The sequence below is a fragment of the Anabas testudineus genome, chromosome 17 (genome assembly GCF_900324465.2).
Source record: "Anabas testudineus chromosome 17, fAnaTes1.2, whole genome shotgun sequence".
NCBI lineage: Eukaryota > Metazoa > Chordata > Actinopteri > Anabantiformes > Anabantidae > Anabas > Anabas testudineus.
The window spans coordinates 16,343,600-16,364,250 of record NC_046626.1 but is presented as its reverse complement, the minus strand read 5'-3'; the positions used below and the strand labels follow the sequence as shown (position 1 = coordinate 16,364,250).

Sequence of the window (20,651 nt, the reverse complement as noted above, 5' to 3'; positions counted from 1 at the left end):
GTCTTAGTGTGATTATCCATTGTGGTTGTGCGCTCCAGGCTATCAGAAAAGATAAACTCAGCATACCAATGATCAATGGCTCCCGGGAAGGGCAATAATGATGTATTGAGAAGGATTTACTAGATGAGGGTTTTCAATTTTCTGTCAGTTCTTTAAAGGTACAAACATTTCAGCTGCATGTGAATAATGCTGATGTAATATATGTATACTGATGTGTGTGGAATTTATTTTTGCTGACACAGACCGATCAGCCGCAATGTTAAATCCACTGGGCGGTCTTAATGTTGTGGTTGCCAGTGGTCAGCATGGCTCTGACATGCTGAAGGTCTACCATTGTTAACCATTGTTAAGTGTAATAGACTAAAAACAAGTTGCATGCCAGTACAAAGATTACTTACTATACAGTGTTGGAGCTGGGAAGTAGGAGGAAGGCCTATACTATGTACTAAGTATCCCTATACAAGCTGGATGTGTATATGTGGGTGCTTGTTTTTTAATATGTGCAACTGAGTCTGTTCCTGCAATGCTCGGCTATATTAAAAAGATAATCTGTGTTTTTGTGCCACTGCTGCCAAAAACAGTAGACTGATAACCTGATTTGTCAGTAACCTTACACTTGGGGGACACTGATGACAAATATCTTCCTGGGAGGCCTTGGCAGCAGCAGCCCATATATTACTAAAGGGTCACCTTGGCCCAGGCCCCATCTCATCACAAAATAGCATTTAGCACCTTCTCACTGTGGACAAGGCCATACTTCTTGCTGCCATATATCTCACCAAGCAGATCATCTTAGGGTGTATCAATATAAATAGTAGAAAACTGATAAACTCAGTGCGGTTGCTTGCAGTGTTCGGCAACAACGATAATATTTTCTACAGTGTTTCCAGAGATAAAAACTGTCTAGTCCCTGTTTCACATGAGCGATTGGACTGCCTGCACCAAGCATACATACAGACACATATATATGCAAGGAGCCAGGCATACAAACAGACATAAAACAGTCATGTAGAGTATCATCTAAGACAAGTAAAATGTAAAATTTAAGTATTGATGTGTGGCAGCACCGTAGCCTGGGGTATGAATCTGTATCTGGCTTGTGATACAGTAACTACAAAAGACAGTATTCAAAATGTGAAACAGGCCTGAAAGCAATTCTACCATGCAGCAACTTTAGACATGCAATAAAAGTAAAAAGTACAATAAAAAAATAGTAGAAGGAGTTGATGAATGCTGGTTACCTAGCAACAAGCCGCTTAGAGACAACTCAAACAATAGCTATGGCCCATGTTCTGCAGGCAAGTGTCATATCATTTGTCACGACTAAGCATAGGGAGACAAGTCAAATTCAGAGACAAACAATCATGTCAGTGTTAATGGCTCGGCTCTTTCTGCCAAACCATTAATGGAAGCTCAAAGTGAGAGCTATTATTCTGTGGGAACGTTTCCAGATAGACAATAATCAAAAATTGTTCCAAATGGTCACTGATCTGTAGTGTTAGGTGTGTTTGTAAAAATGAAGCCCGTGGCACAAGATGTTCATTTCAGAGTGTGGCTCTAATGAAGAGATATTTTGTCTGATTAGTTTAACACTGATGAATGTCGGTGTCTAGCACTTGTACGTGTTTGTGTGAATGTGGTGTTGAGTAGGAGGAAAAGTTTGTGCGCATGAATGCCAATAAGAGTGTGTGTTAAAGAGGTTTTTAATGAGTGAACTTGTGTGAGATTCCGGGTGGGAGGTGGGATGTAAAATCTGATCGTTACTCCCTTTTTCTTCTGCGTTTCACCCCCGATCAATGCCCTCCCACAGGAGACCCCATGACTTCACTCACAAAGCGATTCTGTTACCATCTCTTCCCTTGTCTAGGAAACAAGACCCTCTGCAAACCAAAGAGCCTCTTTTTCAACCATTTTCCTTCTGGGGAGCCTCCATTTCATTATCCAGTGCTTTGTCTTACCTGCTAATCTGATTGGAAGTCCCTGCTGATATGTACATACACACGAAACACAGGAAATAACAGCTGATGAAAGGTGCACTTGTCTTCTTTCTTGTTTCCTTCCCAAACTGTCTGCTGTTATGCATTATGAGCAATGCTAAATGTGATAATGTGACTGTTTCCACTTTGTTTTTCTATTTTAAAGAAGTGCAGCTAACCAAAGAGTTGTTTAAATCTATGTGATCTGTGCTCTAACTGTCCAAACTTTTTTTGCTTTTTTGTGTCAGTACGTTTTCAAACCTCAGTAACAAATCGATTAATGGCCAAAATTACAAAATAAGACTAAAATAGGAAGTATTTGCCCTTTACAGGTGATATCACATCATTAGCACCTGGCTTAAATATATTCCACACTTGAAACGATCTTGATAGATTAGAGAACTTAGGTTTGTTAATGTTAAATAAAACATATAATACAAGCATAATTACAGTAGGCGTAACTTTAGTGCTCAACTAACAATATGAAATCAGTGTAGTTGAGACGTATAGTTATAGACATTGTTTTTGAGACAGAATGGAATCGCAGGCCTTTGTTTCACCCCTTCAGTGAAGTATTCAAGCTGACTCTAAAAACTATGGTTCAACAAGTTTGTGCTTACAGTAGCATTTTTTGGGACGTGCGAAAGTGGCTGCCGACTCATGCAGAAGTAGCAGGTTGACAGAATGATGATTCCCAGCCTCTCAGTGCTTAGCATATACAGATGGTACAGTGTGTAAATGGAGGCTTAAAGATGGCAACACAGAGAGAGGGGGAGAGATGCAATGAGACGTGTTCATCCAAATTGAGACAGTGAGCAGAGCCGAATGAAAACAGAGTGTGTCCGAATTAGAAGGGAAGATAATGGGACAGAAAGAGATGAAGAGCAGCAGCCGAGGTGGAGTGAGAGAACACATGGAAGATACAGTGAATGGGCAGAGAGTGGGCTGATCTGAGAGAAAGAACTGTTTACCAGAGAGAGGAAGGCAGCCAGCGAGAAGGAGAGACTGCAATAGAAGAGAGATAGATAATCGACGTGGGTGAGAGGGAATGAGGGAGGGGGGCGGTCGAGAGTGAAACAGACAGTGACTGAGTGCACAATGGCTACAGAATAAGATAACAGTTAGAAGGGGCGGAGGTTGTGAAGGAGAGATTTCCAACAAATGGTTGACAGCTGTAAAGAAAAAAGAAGAAGGGAAAGAGAGTTCCCTGTTATTCCTCCTGGGCCCAGTCCTTGAGTCCAAGCAGAGGGCAGCCAGCACGGATGCAACCCTGGTTGGGGCTGCGGAGGGCATCAGGCCGGACGAGCACTTGCAATGGGGACATTAACAAAGCGTGAAATTAAAGCTGCCACGCTGCAGGGACCCTGGGTCCGGCGTTAACCCACCATCATCATCATCATCATCACCCCTCTGCGGCCTGCCCCTGGAGGATGGAGGAAGGCAGTGGCAGTGGGGTATTGACAGGGCGCTGAGGGGTAATAGAGCCTGCTGTATTACTGTAATGATGTGTGGAAAAAGGACAGAGGAGGGATATTAAACAAGGAGGCTCTAATCACTCCTGCGTGACAGCATGGCTTTATCTGGTACCACAGGCGGTAACACTGCAACACACAGGTGGGGTGCTCATGGACTGACAGCACTTCTGAGTTGTGTGTGAATTAAGAAATGCTAACAAGGCGTGTATTTGTGCATGCATGTTTTCCAGTCGAAAAAAAAACCATGCACCTTGTCATTTACTGCATTACTGTTTTCTCAAGCAGAGCTCAGCTGACAGGTTTGGGTTGACATCCTGGTAAACACACTAGTCAGCATTTCGATTCACAGCTGACACCTTGATGTGAAATAGCAGTGGACATAACCATTGGTTTCCGCTGCAGTTGTCATTTAAGTTTCTAGGATTTTTCAGTTCATTTTCCTGGATGACACTGAACCAAATGAGTGTCACCATTCTGAGGTTGGCTTGCAGCTAACAGCTTTTCTTTATGTTCCATTGGACACACATGAGCATTAATTAGCATTAGCATTAGTTAGCAGATGTCTGAATATGAAATCTGCCAACATGTTTGAGAGGTACACTAATGGTATGAGGTAATGCAGAGCACATAATCAGAAACACGATTTTCTTTGAAAAAGAATGCAAACTGATGGTGAACACGATTTGTCAATTTACGCAGACTCCCCATGAACACATGTTTCTTGTTTATGTAAGAATGTGCTGCTGTCTTCTATTTCTTTGATTTACTTGAATGTTTGGAATCTATTCTGGATTTTATTTATAATTGTCTAAATTAAAAATGTGTTGATTCATTTTGGAACCATGACCACATAAAAAAGAGGAGCACTGTAAAATTACAAAATTGCTAAAATCTTTTTCCCTTTCAAAAGCTCATATCAAATTTTAACATTATTTCTGTGCAAACCAAATAATACATAAAATACATTGTCTAGACTTTGTGTTTGTGCACATTTGCTCAGATTGCCACAAATTTCCTTCTCTAAAACCCATTAGAATCTCTGCTCTCGCCCATTCTCTGTTAGAAGAAGGAATGGACTGGAGGACAGCATTATATTTTGTCCATGTACACATCACTGTCAGGGCAGCGCTGGCACTCTGTAGCCAGTTAATAACCCCGGTGTGAGGTCTAGTGACGGGGCATCATCAGCAGGCTCTGTGCTGCTGTCAGGAGCCATTTACCCCAAGCAGCTTCTCGCCTAATGGAACATCTGAGTCAATAAAAACAATCATCACTGCCAGTCCTACTGAAAGCAAGGAAATTATTTTAGGTGGTCAAGGAAAACATAGATGAGGTGTTTGAATCTATCTGTCCAGGGAGCGACTTGATGTGCACTTAGCCAGACAGCCTGTTACATTCTCGATCTTCTGTATTTGTCTTGTGTGAATACATTGATGATTGCAGCACAATTTTCTTCAGCACTATGAGGACAACTCCTTTCAGTGAACCAGTCATTATTTGAGTATGCAAATCCTGCATTTAGATCACTCTTAGAGGGCTTTGGCAGTTGTTTGGCAGAACACTGAAATCTATGTCTGGCTGTGTTGGATCAGGTACAGACCTTATCTCCAATCATGTTTTTACTCCGACTATGGCTTAATGAACCACCCTCCACATCCACTCAATATCTCTTCAGTGAGCACATCCATTGTGCCTTCCAAAGGTCAATAGCTGGACAGTGTGTCTTTGAGAGCCTTTCTGCCTTACTCCAAGACTCCTAATGGTGTTCAATGGAGAGACCCACACTGCATTCCCAAGGGGCCGTTCCCAGATATCCGCCCGTGATACCTAATCCGAGCCCATTAGCTCTCCTTCCAGCCATGAAAGAGCGCGGCTCCCTTGCATCTCAGGAATTAAAAATTAACTAGCTAATATCCATTTGTCTGATGGGATGCTCTGCGCGGTTGAAACAGCAGATTCCCCCAGCGATGGTCTGTGAGGGTTGACTGGTGGAACCCAATCTGCTGGAGGGGAAAACGCTGACAGCGATGGCAGGAAGAAACAGAGGCATAATGCCTGCCCATCACATCCATCAGAACTGACTTGCATCTGTAACAGCTGGCCACCAAGAGATGACCTCCTCCATAAAACTAGAGTGTATTCCAAAGCTGTCATGTAGCACACATTACTCCGTGCTGTATCCTGTGGAACGCTGCATCACGACCTTGCTGTAAAAGACCTTACATGGGTAATATCTGCAGAGTGGGAGCCATGCAACATAATGTATGCTCTATCATTTCCTTAAGTATATATTTAACATGGCATGAATTAGTAATTAGTGTGTCATTAGACAAGATGCAACACTGGAAAAGGGAACTACTTCATATAGTGTCACTGCTTTTCTTTCCTTGCAAAAGAAAACATTCAACACTCAGCACAATTCTCAACACTGCAGAATGTAAAACAATTTGTGCTGTGTCGTCTCCTGTTCCTTCTCAGATCCTTATGCTCAGGGGCCTCGCCAACCTGCTGGCTACCATGCATCTTTCCTCTATTGCTGAGTGGCTAACTACTCTAACCACAGTGAAAGAAACAAACAAACAAAACAAAGAAGAGGAGGCCAGGCTTGTTTCTTTGCCCCCTCCCTCTGCAGGAATTTTCTCTTTGATTTCTTCTTTTTCAATAACCAAGGGCTTTTTTTTTTTTTTACTGTTGCCAACTCACTGAGACTTTATGTGTCCTTCATCCAATTCCAACCCACCACTCAGTTGCTCCCTCTCTCTATCTCTCGCCGCTTCTGTCGCATCCTCTTTGTTTCTCTGCATTTCCCCTTTTAAATATAGCTTCTGTGAGAATGCTTCTGTGCGTTTCTTGTGGCTCTATCCTTTGAAGGGGGAAGTACTTCAGATCATTCATGTCTCTCTCTAGTGGCTTAAGAGGTGCGTTTGTGTTGCAGTAAAATGCTGTGTAGGTAATCATGTCATATTATCTACAATAAGATTGCTAAGGGGAATACATATTTTCCTAAACCTTTGAGTTATAAATCAGTTTTATAGATTTTAGACATGGATAGCTTTTTAAGATAGAGACAAGAAGTCTCTTCAGAAAGTAAGAAAACCAAATTTCCAAACATATTGTATTTCATAATCAAAGACATCTTATCATTGATATTATTTACTATATTTTTGACTTTGTGGATCTGAAGAATACAAATGTCTCCATAAAACAACCACATCACTGTCTCTGGATTATTGGTAATGAAGAGGCTCTGGGATTTCATCATCAACAGCTTTTTTATGCAAAACTATTTGTGGCCTGAACTAGCCAAAGATTAGAAATGAGTGACAACATAGACTAAATTAAACCCTTTAATCTGTTGAGCAACATCAAATTTTAAAAGTATTTCTATTAATGTTTTATATGTTGATGTTCATTTCAGTAAGTACTAGCAGGAGTTCCTTCCTAATTATGTGGCATCACTGCCACTGAGTTTCACCATGTATTTTATGACTGACATTGACACAGGAACCATGTTTTCATTGGGACAGATCTCGTGCCTTGAAAAACTGGATGTGGCGAATTCCAGACAGGCCCCCAGTTTATGACCACATAGCAGGCCACAACACAAGCTGGACACCCAGTTTATCCATAGTAAAGTACTTAATAAAATCAAAAGAAGAAAATAGGAAACATAAAGCATGATATAAATGGAAGCATCAAAGAAGAGGGCACTGAGGCCATCAAAATGATTACCAGTTATCAGACAATTTAAATGCTGCAGAGAGTGTGACTTTCTTCCTCCAACCATTGAGTCCTCATTCGGTCTGACTGCTGAGATAGTAACCGCAATCATTAACATGTTTGACTGCATGTTGGTTAATGATACAAAGAGCTCTGTGTGTTCTCATCATTAACTTCCATTAACTGTTTTCTTGCCTCATTGAGTCCTGCGTTAATTGTGCAACAGTTATAAGATGAAAGTATCCTGCTCTGTATTATACGTGAGGTCCCCTCATCATAATGTGTCAACTCTATTTTTTAAGTTTTGGACTTGGCCCAAACAGATATTTTGCCTTGTACCTCACTTGTTAGTCGCTTTGGGTAGAAGTGTAAATGTAACATGGTAAATAATACATGTATGTTAAAGATTAAAACATCAATGTGTAAGTGTGACGCTGTGGCAGAGCCACAGTAAATGCAAGTGTCCATAAATAATTTAGAGGAAATCTTTGGACAAAAGGAAGAACAACTGAGAACAGCTATCGTAGCCTCTCCAATTTCTTTGTGGACTCTATGTGGCAAGACGAAATTACAACAATGGATCTAAAAATAACATCCGTTTCTCATATCAGTCTGCTCTTTCTCGATCAGAATGACGTCTTTCCAAAGACTCAAAAGCAATGATGCATGCACTTTTAGTTCCTCCCATTATACAGAAGGACACATTTCCTCTTACATGGAAAGTAGTGGTTGCCATTCCTGTTATTAAATGTGGCAAACACCATAATTTATGGGTCAGCAAGTGTTTCAAAGGAAAGACTTATTGAGTTGATAGAATTTCCCCTGACCAAATGACAAAACATTTAAATATTAGTAATCCTCTTCTATATTACATTAGAAGATTAGTCATTTGGCATCATGTCAAACCACTGACACAGCAGTTTGGTATCTTGTAGCCAACAGCAAAGGTTAATGAAGTCCACAAAGACCTGGATAAGTTCTTTCTCAACTGAGACTTCAAATATAACTGATGATCAAATGTGTAATTAACCTGGCTAAGGTTTTCTGGGTCTAGTTTACTGTATGTTTTAGAGATAGACTATTTATGCTTAGTGTAGTGGATATAGTTTTTCAATCAATGACAAAGAGCCCAGTCACTAAACTCGAGAGATGATATCAGTTCCCTGCAACCAAAGTTTCTTTTTCACTTGTTTTGGTTTAAACTAGACGATGTTCTATTTTAATACCTCTTTGTAATATGGGACACGGACAAAGTAACTGCACCAACGTTAAATCAGCCTTCAAACCACCAACTAGGGGACCTCTAGATAGAAATGAATCACTTTACAAGTAATTTCTCTCAACTAATTTCCCCACAGAGTTCAATAAAAAAATTAATAAGGAGGAACAGCTGATAAAGGGATCTATGTGTGAAGCTTCATTCCAAAAGTGTTATGGTTAGAGGCTGATATGGTACCTCAGACCCTTTTTGATTCGCACTAATTTAGCCTACTATTAATTTCAAATTACAGCAATAATTAAGAGCAGAATGTAGCTTAAAGTAGGAGTTTGGTCCAATACTGGATAGACAGTTTAGACTGAAAAGGGGGTTTACGATTGTATATACAATATAAGTCATTCCTTAATTAATGTAAGGCTCAGCTGGAAAATGTCTAAGTTCCTCTTATCTAGGTTTAGTTGTTTTAAACGTGACTGGGTGGAAGTGATTTGATCTTAATTTATTCCACACCAAAAGCTGAGAGGCTCCAGTGCACTGGATCAAAATGAGTTTCTCTGCAAACCTGTGTTGATCAGGTGAGAAAATCTCTCATTTGGGGCCAAAGCATTGGTTGTCCCCATACGACTCTTTAGCACTGTAGCTGCAAAGCCAGCAACAGACCTTCGCAAGCAAAGGTTACAGTAATGTGGGACTCCTCTATTGTCCACATGAGCTGTCTGTAACTCAAAAACCAGCCTGGTGTTGGCCAACAAAGATACATCATTGGGAAGATGCACCAATCCCCTATCTGGCACCTACATATTGATAGGTGTATCAAAACAATGGTCTTCCTCTGAGTGTAATAGCGCTGGCTGGGCTTGTTATTTGTCTGACAAGATCCTATTGCTGGAGCATTGTGCACTGACCAAGGTTATCATTTGTAAGCTAAAAGGAACAGAATTCCCTTTCAGTCATTGTGAGGTCGCATAGCAACTCATTTTGTTGCATGAAGTAGAGGTGGATGGTGGATCCGTATGTGTCCTGGTGTGTGTGTGTGTGTGTCAGGTGCAAGGTGGACCAACCTGACTGCCCAATTGCAAGAGACATTTATGGAAAAGTAAAACCTTGTGTAAACGTCATTTGCACCAGTTGATAGCAAGGTGCGGTGGGTGGCAGTTCTGCAGTTCAGCAGGGGTTTTGTCAAACTAACGATCGATCATGGTAAGGTTAGGAGGCAGAGTAGACGGCTTGTCACAATCCTAAACATATTCAGGTCCTCATTACTGAGGGTCACAGCGTCCATGCCCCGGACGTTCAGCCGAGTCGCTTGAGTGCTCATGCACTAACAGCCAAGCTGCAGTGTAAGCAGAGCTCTCTCTTTGTCCCCATTGCATTGTGTGTGACTTCTGCAGTTCCCAAAATCTGGCCCTGATTGTCAGTGGGCTGTAATGAAATCAAGGTGAATCTATGCTCAGATGAGAAACGCAGTTTGGCTGCAAAGATTGTTTAGCAATTAGTTGGTTTCTTCTTAATATCTTTCTTAATTTAAACGTGCACAAGTTTCAAATTCAGTAGAGAATGAATTGTCAGAGGTGGCTTGTTAACATCCTGTGTGTCACTGAACAACAGTGAATATTTCCTGCTGTCAAACCAGGCTGTCGTTAAAAAAAGAGAAGAATTTCAAGTAATGGAAAATAAAAATCAGCTTACACGTATTTCATATTACAGATGAATGTCTCGCCTTGAGTTTTCATAAGGTGAGAGCGAGTATGAAGAGTGCAGAGTGTGGATAATAGGGCAGTATTTATATATGTTCTATTCTCAGTGATGATTCATTACTTTGCTTATTGCAGAAACTCCCAGAGTGGGGCCTGGGGACCACCTGAATTAGCTGCAGGGGCTCCCCAGGAAAATAAGGAATTGTGATGTTATAATGAGAGAGTGTATGAAATAGTGTGCATTCACCCAGGGCTGTGTCTCCTACCTCCTATCATCTATCCTACATCATCAATGACCTAAAATCATTTCAAGCACAGACTCCTTGTGTGTGTGTGTGTGTGTGTGTGTGTGTGTGAAGTCGTCCTGAATATTGGGTTGATTGTCTCTGCAGCAGGTGCTTATATGTAAACAGAGAAAACACTAATGACAGGTTGGAGCTCCTCTTGTGTCTGGTGTGTGCTCGGGCGCTGCGGGACCTGAGGAGCAGGAATGAATGGACACAGCAGCGAGTGCAGCCGAGTGAATCCGAAAAATCCTGCTGACCGACCTCTTGTTTTCTCCACAGCGGCAGAAAGAAGCGTGACTTGCGAGGGGAGAGACGGAACAACTCCCTGCTGTCCGCGGCGGCTCCGTCTGTGGGGGGACTGTGTCCAGACCCGAGCTCCTGAGTTGCAACTTGCGAGAGGAGAAACGAGACTTGAGGGGAACGAAATAACATTTGTCGTCGCTTTCTGACGCGCAGGCAGCGACACCGAACACTTGAGCGAGTCTGCAGCGAGACTCCGGAGCTGCCACGAATAGATCCGGTCTCCACCAACCGGGACAGGACCTCGTGTTTCTCTGGCGGCGCACTCGGATCTTTTTTGTCGCCTCTTCTTTTACTCTGTGGCTCGGTGCTAACTCCTCTGGTTTTTGTGGCTGTTCGTTACGCGAAGTGGATTTTGGAAGTCGGGACTTAACGTGGTTCAGAGGAGGAGAGAAATGCCAACGGCGGTGACAAAGACGAGATTCAGTAAGTGCGCCGTTATCTTTGGTGAATGTCCCCCATTGAACTTGAGACGCAGCTTCTGGCGTCGCCGTTTGTGAACTTTGTGCAGCGGTGGCTGCAGCATTTGGCTTGTTTGTTTACTGGACGGTGTTTTAGGAGGCGAAACCACTTTGAAAATGCTTTTAAAGGGGTCAGAGCAGCGGCTACAGGCTGTAAGTCGGCTCCGTCTCCGCCACGCACACACAGTTAAGTCGGTGCTTTTATTTACACCAACTCCACGCAGCGCAGCCAACAAGTTAGAGTTGACTGCAAATGATAATTCACTGTAACAAAGCGTCCACACGTATTAAAGGGGTTAAGGTGAAGTGGGGAGGAAGCGGAATGTCGGTCACTTCTTTCACAAGTGTCCGTCGACGCACGGTCCTGCGCAGGAGTTGACAGTAAACTGAGCGCAGGGACTTTTCGCGGAGCTCATTGTCACAGCTGAAGCCTGCGCGTCGATGAACGCGTAAATGTGACACACACACTGGAGTCCAGAGGCTCTGGTGGTGGTGGTGGAGGTGGAGGTGGAGGTGGGGGTAAGAAACAGGAGCAGCGGTGGTCTGTGGGGCGTGAGCCTGTCGTCACCCTGTTCTCTGTCTAATTGCAATGCGGGGACGCGCTCCCGTTTTTGACCTTACATCCACCGTGACTTTGCCATAAGGTGACACAGCTCCCACATGTGTGCACGTGTGCGCGTGCGTGAGGGCGTGAGCACGTCGTGCAAGCTTCAACCCTTCCTCTGTTTGTCATCATCACAGCCATGCGTTTGACTTCTTCTGTGGCCATCGGTTGCATCCAGCTCCTGTCGTGTGTGTGTGTGTGTGTGTGTGTGTGTCATTCACCTGTCCTTAACAATCACCAGTGCTGCTGCAGCGCTGGTTTCATGTCATGATTTTGCTCCCTGCAGCTGAGGCAAAAGCATAAATCTCAACAGTCCCCACATTAGAGAATCCAAATGTAAAGGTGTGCCACTTCATGTTCTAACCTAGAGCCCTCTTCAGGTCTCTTTAGAACATATCTGCTTTTACAGGAATCATTGCATTGCATCAAACCCACAGCTCCTTTTGGTTTATTAGGGGAAAAAAGGGACTGGAAGCTATTGTGCAGGGAGAGTGACATGCTCACAGAGCCTCTTGGTCTTCCTATATCAAAACACGAGTCCGCTTATAGCCGGCACAAACGCAGCGAGGAGACCTATGCATGAGCCATAGAGTGACGGGAGGATGCAGGGTGGGTTGGTTTCTTAGAATTGCATCATAGACTTTCTGCAGTTGAATCCTAGGCCCTGCTGCCTGTTTGGGTTTCTAACCTTTAGCTCTTGCCAGTTGAAAGGAAAGAGACATGCTGTATTTTAATTGTAGATTTCAGGAAATATGATATTAAACTGTCTTCCAGTCTTAACCCACACACTACTACTGTATGTGACCTCAGAGGGTTGGCCTGCTGGAAAACATTATGGCTTTTGCATGTAGGTTATATCATCTGAACTCAGGAATTTGTGCAGATTAGTGAATTTCTTTCAACAGGTAACGCTCTGGTACTGTTTGGATCTAGGATTCACAGTTATCTGTGGCTTTCTGTTGGGTGGATATTTTGTCAGTGAAACCTGTGCTGACAGGCCTGTTAGGTGCCATGCTGCTAAAACATTAAGGTTTTCTTCAATCACATTGACTCGTGTTGTGGGGAAGCTGCAGGGCTACTTCACTGTGTTTTTTCTTGCTGATCTCCACTTTTATTTTCTCGTTTTGCAAGCTGTGAAAGCCATTATACACCGAATCTTTGGCTTTTCTCATTTTCTGTGAAACCACTTCAGAATAAAAAATATTCAATGGAAGACTTATGATTTATTTGACATCATCCCCATGACTCCTGAGGGATTACAGGGTAGCCCACAATGGATCACTACAGTGCTTTCTTGTTTTGTTTCTTGCCAGAAAAGTGTACAGTTGATTTGGAGTTTTTGTTGGCATAGTTTAATATTCTGCGAAGGCATGTGCTGTTGGCTCTAGCTGGTGACATCATCTGGAAAAAGTGGGCAGACATTGTGGTGTAACAGGTATAATTTAACTTTTCTAACCATATAGTTTATTATAGTTTGTTAACATAATGCGTAAGTAAACACATCAAAAACACAATTAGCATTTAGTTTGTTTCTCTGCTGATGATAAATCAAAATACAGACATGTCCTACTACACTTTATAGCAGATACTGATGTACAGATGTCAATCAATTCTTAAAAAGTACCATAAAGCATCATAGTTTTAGTTGTTTTTGGCTGTTATAACTTTTATGGAAAGTCAAAGAGATATTTTAGTGACATTTGGATGACACCAGTATTTAGTGTTCCACTTTAAATATTGGTGTAACAGCTATCATTTGTTCTTACATTTGATTCACAGATTCTGTCTTTGAATGGAATTACTCCTGTTTTTATGCTGTATCTCTCTTGTATTTGTTGACCTGGATACATTCCTGGTTTGTGTGAGCATTTGCATGTAGTTGTAGATGGTATTTCCTAGCAGGCCTGGTCTGGGGCTGGTGGCCAGAGCATCTGCCTCAGCTTCCTCATATGCTGGTGCTCCTTGGCAGGAGACGGGCTGAATGGCACTGTTAAAGAGCTCCAGCTCCTCTGTGGCCACATGCTGAAAAACCACTCGGCACAACCCTCTCCCAGCTGACGCTTTCTCATGCTTTCCATATGGGTAAAATCTTGGTAATTTCAGGGCCCTAGGTTTCTAATGAGAGGTTTTACCATAGTGTGTTGGTCTGTGGTGGGCGGGATCAGCGTTTCTTGGGTTTATAGGGGATTATAACTGTTCTGAAATGCCTCACTGGCCCACTGTCAGGGCGTTGGCACTGGGAAACCAAGAACTGTTTTTAAGGCAGACTGGTTCAGACTGGTTGTGATGGAGCTCTTTGGCATGGGGTTTACAGGAACAAGGCTATAAGCTAAAGTTTATATCCAGGGCTACAAATCAGGTCAGTTACTGAAGGTTTCAAGATTCAGATATAAATATGAAATGTGTTGATTTTGTGCTTAGACATGGCAATATTTTACTCCTGGGACGCCTCAAGCAACTGTTATTTTACTGTTTAGCATCCCATCCTCACATAGAGACAGGGCGCTCTTAGTACCACGCTTGGTGGATTTTTAACAATGCTTGTTCCTTAACGTCAGCAGCATAAAGGCAAAGAGTGATTTACTGCTCTGTCTGCGAGGGTAATGTAGGAGCAATTTGACTGCTGATTGAAACCAGGTCTCCCATTTCAGAGTCCACTGGTGGCATTATAAACCATTTACACTGATGTTTTACAGGGCACCCCTGCAATGGGGAAAAGTGGAAACAGACACATGGCCTAAAAATGGCCTGCGCTATCGTAGGAGGCTTATTTTTATCCATTCCTTGTGTGTTAAGTTGTTTTTATTTCAAAGTATGTTAGAGCTGCTGTGTGAGGTAGTGAATATGGATGACATTGAAAGGTCAGATATTAGGTTAATCAGTTCTGCCTGTTTTTCATTAAGCAGAAGGACCCCCTAGTTATATTGGGTCCATCTGCTTTGGATTATGCAGCCTTTTCTGTCAGTGGTACAGTTTTCTTTCTCTAGCCATTATGTGTGAGACAGAAATGTAGTCCAAGTTCTGTGAAAATTGGCTCTTACAGTGTGCAGAGAGTTTAGGACATTTTGTAATTTCTTTCCTGTATCAAAATATGTTACAAGTACGAACACTGACTGAGTACACCCCTGCTCAATATCAATAGGTCTTCATATAACATAGTATGATTCATACCTGTATCATCTTATAGTAATTGCATTATTTGTAATCTGATGTGTAGGGTATATAATTAAAGCAAACATGTTAGATAGACTGCATTGGACTATATCTGTAACCACTGCACCAAAATTGATTACACCTGTGATTTCCAATTAAGAATAATTGCATCAACAGGGTAATGAAATAACCTGTGAGTGCACAACTTTATCAGTTTTGGCTTGAGTTTGTGTCTAATGCAGCAGTTGTTAGGAGTCAGCAGTGGGTGGTGGAGTTGTATGGGAGTGCGTTATATTAAGACGTTTCTTATAAATATGACCTTTTCAACAAAAAAAGAGAAATTACAACATTGTAAAAGTAGGATTCAAGGCAGTGGCCAGTGGGTGAGCTATCACTAACAGAAGGCTCAATGGCTGTCCTTGAAAAATACGTTATGGACAATTTGCAATTTACTCCACCTTGCATGGAAAACAGACGAGTATGTGCTTCTGATTTGGAGCAAGGATTATCTGTGCTAACTGTTTTTTCATTGACTGATGAGACAGTGTGAAGAACATTGTGTGAAGTCAACTATACAGACAGCTTCCAAGAACAATTGCTCACAAACAAAACTGCAAGATTAAACTTTGCAGAAAAAGCTTGATAGATACTGGCAGTACAATATCTGATTCGATTAAACCAAAATAATTTAGTTTGGATCAGATGGTGTCCATCTTGTTTCGCACAGTCCTGGCCACCACTAGTGCACAGTGACTGCATACACTAGGAGACATGAAGATGGGAGAGTGCTGAAATGAGGCTGCATTGGTGAAAAAGTGCAGTGGACTATGAATGCAGTGTTGAATACCCAAACACTGAAAGCAAAGATCACTGCAGGTCTCAAGGAGCTTGCCAGAAGAGAAATTTTCCAACAGACAATGATCCCAAACCCACTGCAAAAATCTTGGAAGAATAAAAAAAGAGATGAGAAAAAGTGTAATCTACGAACTGGCCAAGTCTGTCTCTCGACTTCACTCCAATAGAACACCTTTGGAGTTTTTTAAATCAGGAGGTAGAGCGACAAAACCCATCCAGCAAAGAGCAGCTGACAAGAATCATCTGTGAATAATGGCAGAACATCTCTCCACAGATCTGTGCGAGACTTGTATCCATGCCCAGGCGGATTTGATCTGTCATCAAAAATAAAGGCGGTCATGAAAAGTGTATAAATATAAACAAACAAATTAAAAAATTCAAAAGGGACTCACACTGATTTAGGCTGTAGTGACTTTTGTTGTAGTTGATTCTTTAATATAGACCTTTCATTAAAGCTGTCAAACATTTCTTCACACATGGCTTCATTCTTCTTAAGCTTTGGCTGAATTGTATTACATGGACATAATTTGTAATAATTTAACATTCTAGTGATATTGATGTTGGGTGTTGTTATTCACTGTAAATGGACTAAGCAGCCTTATTAAATTTCTGCCACCCACACCTCAAAAACAGACAACTCGTTAAAGAGTCAAAGTGCTGCTAAAAAGCAAACAGGCTTATTTAAAGGAAGGAAATGAGCAAAGATGAACAAGGAAAGAACGTTGGAATTTAATGACTGAACCTTTCGGATGTCAGGATTCTGTCAATGCCACTATTTATGAGTAAAACCTGACACGTTGTTACAGCTGCATCAGAGTAAAAACAATCCAGCAAAGATAATTGACTATAGGTGTGTGAAGCACAGTGTGCTGTAATTTTATTTTATCAAACGTAGAAGAGGGATAAAGATGGTCTAAATGAATTTGGATATTTTGACTTTAAGACATTTTGTAAGTGATTAAATGAATATACTACAAACAGCATATGTAGATTAGACATGTAGAGACATTTTTATTTGTTTTTAGAAATCAAAGACAAGAAGTGGGTCAAGATTTCCAATCCTCGGTTTATTGCTTCCCGACAGCTCAGAATTACCACTGCTCTTTTTGCCGTTGAGAGATTTTCTGACGGCAGAAACAGAACTTCGAGACAACTGTGGAATGTCATACACACATTGTGCAGTTAGCTGCCCATTGGTATGCATAACAAAGTCTGTTGTGAGATCTAGAAACTGTTGCTATTCATCTGCCGTCCCTGTGATCTCAGATGGTCCCAGATGGCTTCGCATTCTCACCACACAAACCATATAATTAAAACTTTTAACCACCTAACACATAAAAGTGGATTGTTTTCAGGTGTTGTACTGTATTTATTTTATTATTTATCTGATATCTACTGATGTCACTGTGCTGACAACATGTCTTTCTCTGTTTATCTTTATACTTCTACTATAGCCCTTTTAAATGGTTAAATATCAATAACAGTCTGTTTAGCAAACTGGTTTTAACATCAACGGCGTTGCTACCTCAAGCTCAAACTAAATTATTGTTTTTGTCTAAACATAGTAATTACAGGTGTGCAGGTGCTTGATGAGTTGGGTGCTTACTCATGACACGCATGCAGTTACTGTGGGAAAATAAAGGATTTTCATTGAGGTAATTCAGTCCAGTGTGGCCCTATCTGCACAACTTACTGTTTCTGTGATTAAATATATTTAGTAAACTACAGAGCTAAAATAATTAGTTCATTTTTGAAAGTTTATCAACACATACTTGATTGATTAATTCATCATTAAGTCTTTGTCGTTGTCAAACTAATTCAGTGGTGTGATTGTTCAGCTCATTGTACAGCATTATATTGTTCTGATGAGAAATTACTTGAAATTGACAAAAGAACTAATTTTGAACTCTAATTTTCTTCATACTTTAATAAACTCGAGTGTTATAGTAAATTAAAAATTGAAATATAAGCCTCATTGTGAGCAGTCCTTACTCATAAAACGTTTACAATATATGCAGTTGTGATGCCATGGTAATGCATCAAATCCAATTGTGATTCTTATGAATGATTATAGCTTTATATGGTCGACACTCATCATTTGTGGGTTATTAAATCTTCTCTTAGAGATCCTAACATAGATTCTGTATGACTGCTCGTCCTGAGTTATGGCATAGTGGACAGTTTTATCACATATTGTGTATTGGCAAACGTAGAAGGGAGTTGACATGAACATGTGACACGTGTAAGACCTCACTGCCTGTTCTGTGTATTCGCCCAGTCAGCAGAATTGCACAGATTATGCACTTCATCATTTCACCAAATGCCAAATTGGAACAAATGGAGCACTGGCTCGCTGGCTGGTGTCATTCGTATGCTTGTTGATGTCAGCCTGTTATTTCCACGTTCACATCTAATTAAACACACAGACGCGCACACACAGGTGCACACTCTGCACCAGAACTGATGCGGAACATCAGATGAAGGTCAAACAGTTAGCACGTCTTATCGGGGTGGGCTTAAATGTCACGGAGTGCATGCTTCAAAATGGAAGAAATGTGACAAATTCGCATATGTTATGTAGATTAAATGTTGACTGCAGTGAACAATGAGCCAATTTTCATGTGGAACATGGCCTGGATTTTCAATGATCTTCAGCTGTACGTAATACTTCCAGGGCTGGCATGCAAACCTGTGCTTTAAGAGGTGGAAGATATTGTGCAACACGGTTGCATAATTAATGATGGGACAGAAAGATTTGCATTTTGACAGTCATAAATCCATTTTTTATTTATGTGAGAGACGGAGTCATGAGTTTGCGTGTTTTTGCTTGCATGCTTTCCTTCACTGGAAGCATGTCAGCATAGCTTTTCCCAGATTTCTTTTCTCTAAAAGGTCCTTTCCTCAAGGGAGTCTCTGTTGAAGCCATTACCAGTTTTTGCAGTATGGTTATACAAGCACATTGACACAGAATCTTTGTGCACTTTCAGGTGCAAAAATCCTGCTGACCAAAAACAGCTTAGAAATCAGCAACAACACATTTTGTCAGGATTCTCAACCAGGTTGCTTTTAGCTTATGGAAGCAGTAAAGGTAGTTTATAACTGACGGTTGGAACCACAACACCTTTAAAAAGCTCCCTTTTATTGAAATATGTTAACACAAGCCAAATTTGTGCCTAGAGAAACAAAAAAATAGTAACTGACCATGTGTTGTGGAAAATGCAGCCTCTTGACACAGGAACCCTCATTGCCACTGGCTGGGTGTGCTGAAGCACAACAGTGAATGGCAGAAAAGTGCGTCGCTTGCACTCCGTCTGCCCTGCTGAAATGGCAGATGGGCAGGATTTTAGGGAGTGGGGGTGGGGCTCTTTGGCAGTGAGGGACAGACATGACAGCTCTTCGTCCGTGGAGGACTACCAAGGGCCTTGGCTCTGAGCATCTACTGTGTCCTCCTGACAGAGCCTTGATGCCATCAGAGACCATTAGCGTTGACAGCATGTCATCATGTCACAGTAGAGCTCATGGTCAAGCAATGAATAAGTAAGAACAGTAAATAAAGATGACACACTTGGAAATAAACAGGATTTTGTTAATGCCAGTCTGAAGATTTATTCCCTCTGGCCTACACAACTTTTACATTAAAGCTCAACTGAGCTTACATATAAACTGTACAGATGATGCTTCATTTACAATTTTTCTCCCACTGTCCAAGTACTGTCTTGGCCCCTGGCCTTAGCTTAGACCATAGACTATCTATGGAGCCCCCATAGCTAGTGTTGTAGAGGTTTTTTACGATGGCATGATTTGATTAAACTCGAATATGTGACACAGGGGAAGACAAGTGACTGTAATAAAGCCAAGTAATGCAATAAATCTGAAAAGACTGAATTAAGGGCTAAGCAATGCTTAAAAGATTGCCATCCTCACAGCTTGGCTGAAAGTGCACAAACATTTTAAAGACTTAAGTGTGAATGTACTTACTGTAAATAATTTACCCTAATTCACCCTCTGAGCTATAGCTTGTGCTTGTCAAAAGCTGCATGTGTGAAAAATGTGTCTTATGGTCACTGTATACCGCTGTATATATTTAAGGTCTGTGCTATTGTGCTTTGGATTGTAAAGCTATGAGATAGGAGATGGACAGATTTCACAGACATACATGTGAGTTACACTAAAATACTAAAACATTCCTCCTAAAAGGATATGCATGTAAAATGTTATCATGAGACTCTTTTCCTCATTTAGCCCATCAGGACTAGGTAGACATGCATGCTTAGTTTATAGAAAACAGGGTTTTACTATTACATAAGCAAATGAAGTTACAGGAAACAAAGAAGCACCAGAGCTTTTGAACTTGCTTTTAATGGACTGTCTGCACAGTGGCCGAAATGATGAGTTGTTTCCTGTATCCTGTTTATATATAAATATGGGTTGTGATAAAAACAAAAAAAGACCCAGTGCGTTGTTGCACATTACCAGCATTAATCAGACTTACAATAAGTACATTTCAAGGTCACACAATAAGGTTTAAATGTAAAATCATGTCAAAATGTCCAGAATTTAGTCAAGAAGTAATGGAGTATCACATTATGAGATAATAGAGTGGCTTGGGTGGTGGAGGGAGGACTCATTTAACTCAATCTGTACTAAATGGAATTTGTTGTTTGTATATTAATGTTTATGGGCACTAGATAAATTAAAAAGACTATTTTCCATTTTAACAAGGTCTACAGGTTATTTTTCATTTCACCATATGTCTGGCTGTGGGAGATTGTCCTTTTACATACATACATATTTAGTTGTTTGCATTTTATGTTGTTCATGTTTTATGATAGATAAGCAAGTAAATAATGGGCAGTAAAAAGGGGAATACTACATATATACATACATAAATATATACATAAAGT

General features: G+C 41.1%; 1 protein-coding gene across 1 annotated transcript in view; it reads left to right on the top strand.

Annotated features, from left to right (window-relative positions):
• Positions 1 to 10,588: 10,588 nt before the first annotated feature.
• LOC113171691 (receptor-type tyrosine-protein phosphatase F) overlaps positions 10,589 to 20,651 on the top strand; it is a 147,584-nt gene continuing 137,521 nt past the window's right edge. The window contains exon 1 of the mRNA XM_026374259.2: positions 10,589 to 11,100. The gene's annotated coding sequence lies outside the window, so the exon portion shown is untranslated. The remainder of the gene's footprint in view (positions 11,101 to 20,651) is intronic.